A 10,065-nucleotide genomic window follows, 5' to 3' on the forward strand; every position below is an offset into this window, starting at 1 on the left:
TATCCTATTTATTGTTGTGATATTTCTCCGGTGTAATCTTCGATTGCACCCTGATTTGGTGTTCTGACATGTTTCTTTTTTTGAGTTTCGTAAAGGTTCACATATCCCAGGAAAAGGTTATTGGCTAGGTATTCCACTTTATTTGTGGGATACCCTTGTGGAGTTTCACCCTAAATTAATTTTTAATGTATTAATTTCTAATGTATTAATTTTTTAATATATTATTTTTAATAATTTTAATGTGGAGTTTCATCCTAATTATATAATTAATTGTAAAACTTGGCCTTTGAATAAGTGATCTTGGACCTCTCTTTGTTGCCTTACGATTACGATATTACGGTCATGTCCCGCGAACGTGGGGATACCCTTAGCAAAGACCCTTCGGTTAAATCGTCATAAAATAAATTATAGTCCCTCGGATGTTGCCTTCGAATATACAACTTTGTCCCTCGATGACCCTCCGATGTTGCCTACGGTTAAAAGATGATAGTCCCTTCGAATGCTAAGGTATCCTCGTAACTGTTGCCTTCAATGACCAATCGATGACCCTACGATGACCCTTTTACATCCAAAGGATAAAACTACTTATTTCTCAATAATAAGGACAGTTTTACCCTCATAAGGATAGGAAATACTCATAAAGACCTTGGGTCGGTATAACTCTTAATTGCTGGCTCACAACCTAAAACATTTTTTCACACCTCACACCTTTCAAAATACCTTCAGAAAATCACCACTTGGTATACATTCATACTAGAATCATTACCGAGTTATATTTTTCTAAACAATTTTCAAAACTAAACGAGATAACTACTTTGTATATATTCATACAAGAATCATTACAAAGTTAAATTCTCTTTCCAAAAACAATTTTCCAAACAATTCACAAACACTTTTTTTTAGACAAAAATAATATAAGTGATCGAGCAATTAAGAGCCCATGGATAACCATGGATACAAAGGGTGCTAACACCTTCCCTTTGTATAATGTACCTCCCGAACCCAAAATCTAAATTAAGGTCTTTCCTGTTCTTTTCCACCTTTCCTTATTGGATAAAAGAAAAGTCGGTGGCGACTCTTGCTAACCGCGACATTGCGATTAAAACCACAAAAAGTCCAGTTCACCGTATGACAGAACTGACGACTCTGCTGGGGACCTTAAAAAGAGAGGTTACCTTAAAAACAAGATCACTTATTCAATTTGTCTGATTTATTTTTAAGGGATTGCTTGGGTATGTTATGCTTGAGTGAAAGATCCTACACCCGGATCTAGTGTACCTTAGGTAAGTAGCAAGAGATCATCGCGACTGTCCGGCGTATACTGGAATGGTCAAAATGATGGCTACGGTTAATGTGGCACTTTGGATGTCCTGATGTTCCTCATGTTAGTTGAGGAAATATTTGGCATTCGCGTGGTGTCATAAAAGCATTAACCAGACCTTTAGAACCCTAATTGACTCATCCTGGCCATTAGAAAGTAGTGAGATAACTGGCTTCGGTTCCGACTGGGGTTGGTTGAGACTCGATACTACACTCTTTGAGATTGGACTTTAGGGAAGCTTCGGTCAACCACTTGGTGTTGCACTGAAGTGGACTTAAGGAAAGGTCAATGATTTGAGATCCTTCTAGAACCCGGTTACTATTCTAAGACAGGTTGAACCAACCAAACTTCAGTGGGGAGGGTATTTACCTATGGAACTCACGCAAGCCTTAAAACCTAGGAATGATTGTTGTGTGACTTGCTTGTGCTTGTTATTTATCTAACAACATGACATCATAACATCATAACATCATGGCATTGTACTAACCATTTCAAGGATTTAGGGATTTAACTCTGCTAAAAAAAACAAAAACAAAAGCAAAAACAAAAGAGAAAAGAAAAAAAAAGCTCTTTTTGTTAGTTTATGCAAAGTTAAATCCCGAAAGTCCTTGAAAACATTTCATACATTGCATTGCATCGCATAACAGGTATTCTAAAGGATCAGTGTTCTCACGATTTTCCTATCAAACAGATTCCAGCAGATTCAAACAGATTGAACAATGGCTCTCGAACAAACTGTCAAAGATCTCCAGGCCCAGAATGCTCAATTCCAGGAAATGATGCTGAGCTTATCTAAGGGGCAGGAAGAACTGAAAGCTCTTTTGATGGAGAAGAAGAAGGACCAGAAACCTGTGGGTTACATCAACCCGGGGAGAAGGCTTAAGGGACAGGTTACAGGAGTCAAGATTAGAATTCCGAAGGATTCAGAAGAAGAGACCGAGAATGATTCGGAAGATGAGAATCCTAATCTCGTCAATTCTGAGGACGACGATGAAGATTATGAACATGAACAGTACTCTCCGAAGGATGATAAGTACAAGTTGCTGGAAGAACGTATGCTAGCTATGGAGGGGCAGAAAGTGCCCGGTCTGGATTTCGAAAACTTGGGTCTGGTCTCTGATATGGTCATTCCCCGCAAATTCAAGGTTCCCATTTTCACTAAGTATGATGGTGCCTCTTGTCCTCAGATGCATCTAAGGGCTTATGTGAGAAAGATTCAGCCGCACACTACTGATAAGAAACTGTGGATCCATTTCTTCCAAGAGAGTCTGTCTGGCACACAGTTAGAGTGGTATTATCAGCTTGAGAGCTCTAACATCCGCACATGGACTGATTTAGCAACAGCTTTCTACAAGCACTACCAGTATAATTCTGAGTTAGCGCCTACTCGGCTACAGCTACAAAATATGACTATGGGCTCTAAAGAAAGTTTCAAAGAATATGCTCAAAAGTGGAGAGATTTGGCTGGCAGAGTCAAACCCCCTATGACTGATCGAGAGTTAGTGGACATGTTCATGGGTACACTGACTGGCCCATTCTACAGCCATCTACTGGGAAGTTCCTCGTCAGGTTTCACTGAACTTATCTTGACAGGTGAACGGGTTGAAAGCGGCATTCGAAGTGGAAAGATACAGGCAGCTACTTCTGCAAGCACCAAAAAGTCCTATCAGGGAAAGAGTGAATCAAATGCTGTGTACAGTGAGAGGAAGCATAACAAGAAGAATCGTGACCATACTATTGGGGCAGTTACAATTGCCGCACCGCCATCTCAGAACTTCCAACACAGACAAGACAGGTCGAGAAGACAGTTTACCAAGATCAATATGACTTTAACCCAAGCACTGCAGAGTATGTTAAAGGCCAATTTGATTACCCTCAGAGGCCCTCCTGCAAATCCCAACACTACTTCTCCTCGTTATAATCCCAATGCCAGGTGTGCCTATCACTCCGATAGCCCCGGGCATGATACGAATGATTGCTGGTTGTTGAAGAACAAGATTCAGGATATGATCCACGCTGGAGAAATTGAATTTGATCCTCCGGCGACCCCCAATGTCATCACAGCACCTATGCCTAATCATGACCAGAATGTTAATGTTGTGGACGACAATTCTCATGTTACTGACGTTGCTGATTTAGCATCTCCTCTCCTGATCGTTAAGAAGAATTTATTGCAAGCTGGTTTATTTCCAGGTTGTGCTGAAGATTGCGATCTCTGTGTACTCCGACCCAATGATTGTTTGAAGTTGAAGAACGGCATTCAACGGCTGATGGATGATCGTACAATTCTATTTGAAAGGGTTCCTAAGGTGGACAACTCTATTGAAGAGGTATCTGTGATTGCTAGGTCCAAAGCTCCAGTGAAGATTACCGCTACTAGAGTGCCTGTGAAGATTACCGCTGAGCCCAAAGTGGCTCCCCTGATTATTACCGCACCTGGCCCCGTGCCATATTCCTCCAGCAAAGCTATTCCGTGGAACTATGGAGGCGACGTTTACATCCATGGCATAAAGCAAGTTGGTAGTTCTGCTAATCCTAATGATATTGTGGGGACTAGTAAAGTTACTCGAAGTGGAAGGATCTACTCCCCAGAAATCTCACCTCCCGCTCCCGAAATTCGAGGAAAAAGACCAGTCAATCCTCCTCAGTCAGAGACATCGGTCGAAGTTACTTCTGAAGATGTTGCCAAACAGGAAATGGAAGAGATGCTGAAAATCATCCGTAAGAGCGATTTTGATGTAGTGGAACAATTGGGGCATACTCCGTCTAAAATCTCAATGTTGTCCTTGTTATTATCCTCTGAATCCCATGCCAATGCATTGATGAAATTCTTGAAGACCGCTCATGTGCCTCAAGAAACATCCGTCGATCAATTCGAACATTATGTTGCTAATTTGACTGTTGACAATGGCCTAGGCTTTTCCGATGCTGACCTGACGCCAGCAGGAAAGAATCACAATAAAGCTCTGCATATCTCCATCGAGTGTGAGGGGATCACCCTGGCTCACGTGTTGATCGACAACGGCTCTTCCTTGAATGTGCTCCCGAAAGCTGTACTCGATAAATTTGACTACAAAGGCATTGAACTGAAACCTAGTGATGTTATGGTGCGTGCTTACGATGGTGCGAAGAGTGTTGTCTATGGTGAAGTGGTTCTCCCTATCAAGATAGGACCTCAAGTCTTCAACACTACCTTTCACGTGATGGACATTCGTCCCGCCTACTCCTGCTTGTTGGGGCGCCCTTGGATCCATGGGGCAGGTGCGGTAGCTTCGTCGCTTCATCAAAAGCTGAAGTATCCAATAGCAGGCATGGTTGTCACTGTATGTGGAGAAGAAGAGTATATTGTCAGTAGTGTGCAAGCCTTCAAATACGTCGAGATGGATGGTGAATTCTTTGAGACTCCTTCTCAGTCATTTGAAGTGGTTCCTCCACCCAGTCCTGTCCTTAAGCCAACTCCCCTTGTGCCCAAGGTTGTTCGTGCTCCCCCTGTCATGATCTCTCTGAAAGATGCTCAAGCCGCGATTGAAAATGGTGATCGTGCTGGTTGGGGTCAACTGATCAATGTACCGTACAAGTCTGATAAAGCTGGCCTGGGGTTTAACTCTGGAAAGATAGTCAAAAATCAGATTAATGCTATGGAAGATGCTGATAGTGATTGCGACTTGGATAGCTGGATTTTCCCAACAATTGGTGATGGACTCAACAATTGGAAGACTGAAGACATTATCCCGATTTCCTTTAGTCAGGAGTAATTGTTATTGTTTATTCTAGAATTGCAAATTTTAATTTTCTTTTACAATCAAACTTCTTAAAGCATTGTGTCTATGCCCGAGGCACAATGGCTAATTTGTTAGGGGTTTGTCATTTTCATAAGCATATTCATATTCAATAGATCAATGGACTTTTTGCATTCAAATATTGCGCTCTTTATCTTTCCTGTCATTTTTCAAACAAGCTATGTTTCTTGCACACACTCACGTAACAATTTGCCGATCCATATCCACTCTGGATCCTGTTGGTAATGACTCTGCTACTGTTCATTATGACTTTGAAAATCCGATCTACCAAGCCGAGGATGGAAGCGAGGAAGATTGTGAAGTCCCTGGAGAACTTGCCCGACTACTGCGAGAAGAAAAGACTATACAGCCGCATGAGGAATCAATTGAAATTGTAAATCTGGGTACTGAAATAAACAAGAAAGAAGTCAGAGGTTTCTTGGGGCACTCGAATTACATTGCCCGATTCATTCCACACTTGACTGCTACATGCAAACCCATCTTCAAATTACTGAGACAAAATCAAGAGATGGTATGGAATGATGAATGCCAAGAAGCTTATGACAAAATCAGGAAATATCGCCAAGAACCTCCAGTTCCGATGCCACCAGTTGAAGGAAGACCTTTAATTACGTATTTGACCGTGTTAGAAAATTCAATGAGGTGTGTTGGGGCAACATGACGAGTCTGGTCGAAAAGAGCATGCCATATACTGCCTTAGCAAAAGGTACCGACTGTGAAACAAGATACTCACAGCCCGAGAAAGCTTGCTGTGCTTTGGCCTGGGCTGCTCGCCGACTAAGACAGTATATGTTGAATCATACCACCTTATTGACTTCTAAGATGGATTCTATCAAATACCTATTTGAGAAACCTGCTGTCTCCTGAAAGAGTTATCACTGACAATGGTACTAATTTGAACAACAAGATGATTACTGAACTCTGCACGCAGTTCAAAATAAAACACCATAACTCTTCTCCGTACCGGCCAAAGATGAACGGCGCTGTAGAAGCAGCTAATAAGAATATTAAGAAGATTATACAAAAGATGACGGTAACATACAAAGACTGGCATGAGATGTTACCATTTGCTCTTCATGGTTATCGTACTTCCGTGCGAACTTCGACAGGGGCAACTCCGTTCTCTTTAGTCTATGGAATGGAAGCCATCTTACTAGTGGAAGTTCAGATTCCCTCTCTAAGAATCATGAAAGAGGCGGGCTTAGATGAAGATGAATGGATTCAGACTCGACTCGATCAGATAAATCTGATTGATGAGAAGAGACTTGCGGCTGTTTGTCATGGGCAGATATATCAGAAATGCATGACCCAGGCATTTAACAAAAGAGTTAAGAGACAGGTGTACCAACTTGGCGACTTGGTGATCAAGCGTATCATTCTACCACAAGGTGATCCCAGAGGCAAATGGACTCCCACATACGAAGGGCCATTTGTGGTTAAGAAGGTATTCTCTAGTGAAGCCATGATACTCGCTACTATGGATGGTGAAGACTTCCCACATCCCGTGAACGCGGACATAGTTAAAAAATACTACGCATAAAAGAGACCCGCTAGATCGACGTATCTAGGCAAAAGTAAGGGCATCCCGGCGAACCAAAAGGGTTCGGGCAAAAATTAGGGATATATAAAAAAAAATGTACACCCGGCAAGTCGAAAACCTGAAAAGGCGGCTTGGGCAAAAAAGGGTATCCTGGTGGACTGAAAACCTGAAAAGGCGGTCCAGGCAAAATTAGGGATTAAAGCGTATGACTATGTCCCGTTCTTAGTCAACTTCATCCAAGTTCAAGGGACTGAACAAGCCAATCACTTCCATCCGACAGCAGGGGATGAGATGCTTGAAGACATAATGACAGTAGTAGACTTAAAATCAATAGGACTTCTTCCACATAGCTTTCTCTTTGTTTTCGACAATTTCCTCTTACTAGGATTTCTGTCTCCTTGTACACAAATTGCCTGTTTATAGGCCTCCTTTCAAAATCAATACAACCCTCTTTCAAAAAAAAGATGCTTTTGTTTTTACTTTTCTGTTTTGGTTGTGTAAATGTCCATTGATTTAATTTGAATTAATATGTGCATTTGAATATGATAAATGTTTACCAAAATATATGCGTAGAATAGCAATAGCAATTACTACCCGACTTCAGGATCGAGGAGAAGGTCTAACCATGCTTCCAATGAATCCGCTACCAATTCTATTCCCCCAGCAAGTCTGTTATTCCTCAGAAGAAATTAGCAGCATTCCCCGGCACAGCCAGTTACTCCCCAACAGAGGTCGGCATCATCAGACAGATTGATCATCTCATCCATCCTCAGCCAAGATCTGTGGAATATTTCTACCATCAGACAGAATCAAGAACCCCCTGCCGAGAAAGGGTCATCGTTACAAATATCTCCAATCAGTAGATGGGGATTTATTTTCCCCAGTAGAGTCCCCAAGCAGAACTTCTCATACGCATAACTCATTCATTACATCATTTCACAGCATACGCATGCATACAACATTCGCATTTATTTTAGCATAACACGAAACATCTCATACATCATGACATAGCATGAAGCTAACTTTTCTTTGCAGGTTATTTATCCTCCTGATATAGTCAAAATAAAAGGTTCATTCAGACAGACACCTTTATCAATCACATTCAAGATTCAGATACATATTTCAAATACAGTTCATGGGAACATTCATTCTGACAACACTTCGATATCCTCCTAACGATGGCATCTCTAAGCCCATCCCAGACATTTATTGCAAGTACAACATATACAGGTTATCAGATACAGCCTAACGTACGGTTCATTCTGATTCAGCCCAACATATGACTTCTTCAGCAACTCCAATGCGGTCTAACGTACGACCCATTTGGACCTTCAAATCCTCAGATGCTGCCTAGCGTACGGTACATTCAGGGGTGTAGTCTAGCGTACAACTACTTTCTTTTTCAGATGCAGCCTAACGGACGGCTCATTCTACAACTCGGATACGATCTAACGTACGATCCATTCTGAACTTCAACAACCCCAACGCGGTCTAACGTACGACCCGTTTGGATCTTACAACCCTCAGATGCTACCTAACGTACGGTACATTTCTGAAGTGTAGTCTGGCGTACGACTACCGCTTTCATCATCAGATGCGGCCTAACAGACGACTCATTCTGCGACGGTCTAACGTACGACCCGTTCGGATGTCCATCCCCACAGATGCTACTTAACATACGGTACATTTCTGAAGTGTAGTCTAACGTACGACTACCCCTTTCGTCATCAGATTCAGCCTAACGTACGGCTCATTCTGCAACTCAGATACGATCTAGCGTATGGTCCATTCTGATCCTTTATCCCCAACAGCATATGACACACTCCGACTCCCCAGCGAAGTCGGCAGCCTAATGGATGACTCATTATACGGTCTAACGTACGACCCAGTGTGGCACCCATGTCTTCAAATTGGCCTAATATACGGCGCGATCTGAAGCTTTCGTCATCAAACCTCCCGGATGGCATCTTTAAGCCCATCTCCATCAAGACCAACTGTCGATTCTCAAGTGCAAATTTTTGGGGCATTCTAGTGTTCAATAATCTTCCACCTCCAGACCACGAATGGCATACACGCCATCCTAACTCTCTCGGTTCAAGAATATTGAACAGGGGCAGCTGTCATACCCCAAAAATTACCCATCATTTTTCCTAAAAAAAAAAAAACGAAAAAAAAACGAAAAAAAAAAGAAAAAAAAATTAATTAATTAATTAATTAATTAATTAATTAATTAATTAATTAATTAAATAATTAAAATAAATAAATAAATAAAATATAACAAATTATTTTGGACTTGGGTCTCCCTCATTCCAAGCCCATTACCCACGAAATTAGTCTATAAATACTGAAGTTTCAGTAGGGGAGTCACACTTGGAGTTTACACTGGGAGATTTACTGGAGAAAGAAGGAAGAGAAGCAAAACACTCTGAGGTTTCCTTGGAACAAAACCTTGAGGAAAAAGAAAGAGAGAGAACAGAGAAGGACGGATAGAAACTTTGGCATAGGAACCCTGCCTACCCGGAGAATTCAGAGTAAAGAAACCCTGAAGGCAGCCCATCTGCACCGAAGCCATCGCCGTCCAATTCCCGCTGCCTAACTTATTCCGATACTACAAGTGGTCAATCCCTTCAACCTTGAATTGGCAAACAGGTTTGCGTATCTCTATTGTTTATACTTTCAATTGGCCATATCTACATATATAATGTATCATGATTAAATGTTGATATATAATTTGCTTTCGTATGGGAATCTAAATATGCCTGAATACCCTGAATGTTTGATCATGTTATTCCTGTGATAAAATGCCATAAAATTCAAAGTTCCTAACGTGGGGCTGTTTTCAAATTCAAAATCCGTGGCCTATTCTGTTTTTTTTTATGTTTTTATCATAGCCATGCATTATTTATCCTATCCTATTTATTGTTGTGATATTTCTCCGGTGTAATCTTCGATTGCACCCTGATTTGGTGTTCTGACATGTTTCTTTTTTTGAGTTTCGTAAAGGTTCACATATCCCAGGAAAAGGTTATTGGCTAGGTATTCCACTTTATTTGTGGGATACCCTTGTGGAGTTTCACCCTAAATTAATTTCTAATGTATTAATTTCTAATGTATTAATTTTTTAATATATTATTTTTAATAATTTTAATGTGGAGTTTCATCCTAATTATATAATTAATTGTAAAACTTGGCCTTTGAATAAGTGATCTTGGACCTCTCTTTGTTGCCTTACGATTACGATATTACGGTCATGTCCCGCGAACGTGGGGATACCCTTAGCAAAGACCCTTCGGTTAAATCATCATAAAATAAATTATAGTCCCTCGGATGTTGCCTTCGAATATACAACTTTGTCCCTCGATGACCCTCCGATGTTGCCTACGGTTAAAAGATGATAGTCCCTT

Source organism: Lathyrus oleraceus, chromosome 6 (genome assembly GCF_024323335.1).
Source record: "Lathyrus oleraceus cultivar Zhongwan6 chromosome 6, CAAS_Psat_ZW6_1.0, whole genome shotgun sequence".
NCBI classification, from domain to species: domain Eukaryota; kingdom Viridiplantae; phylum Streptophyta; class Magnoliopsida; order Fabales; family Fabaceae; genus Lathyrus; species Lathyrus oleraceus.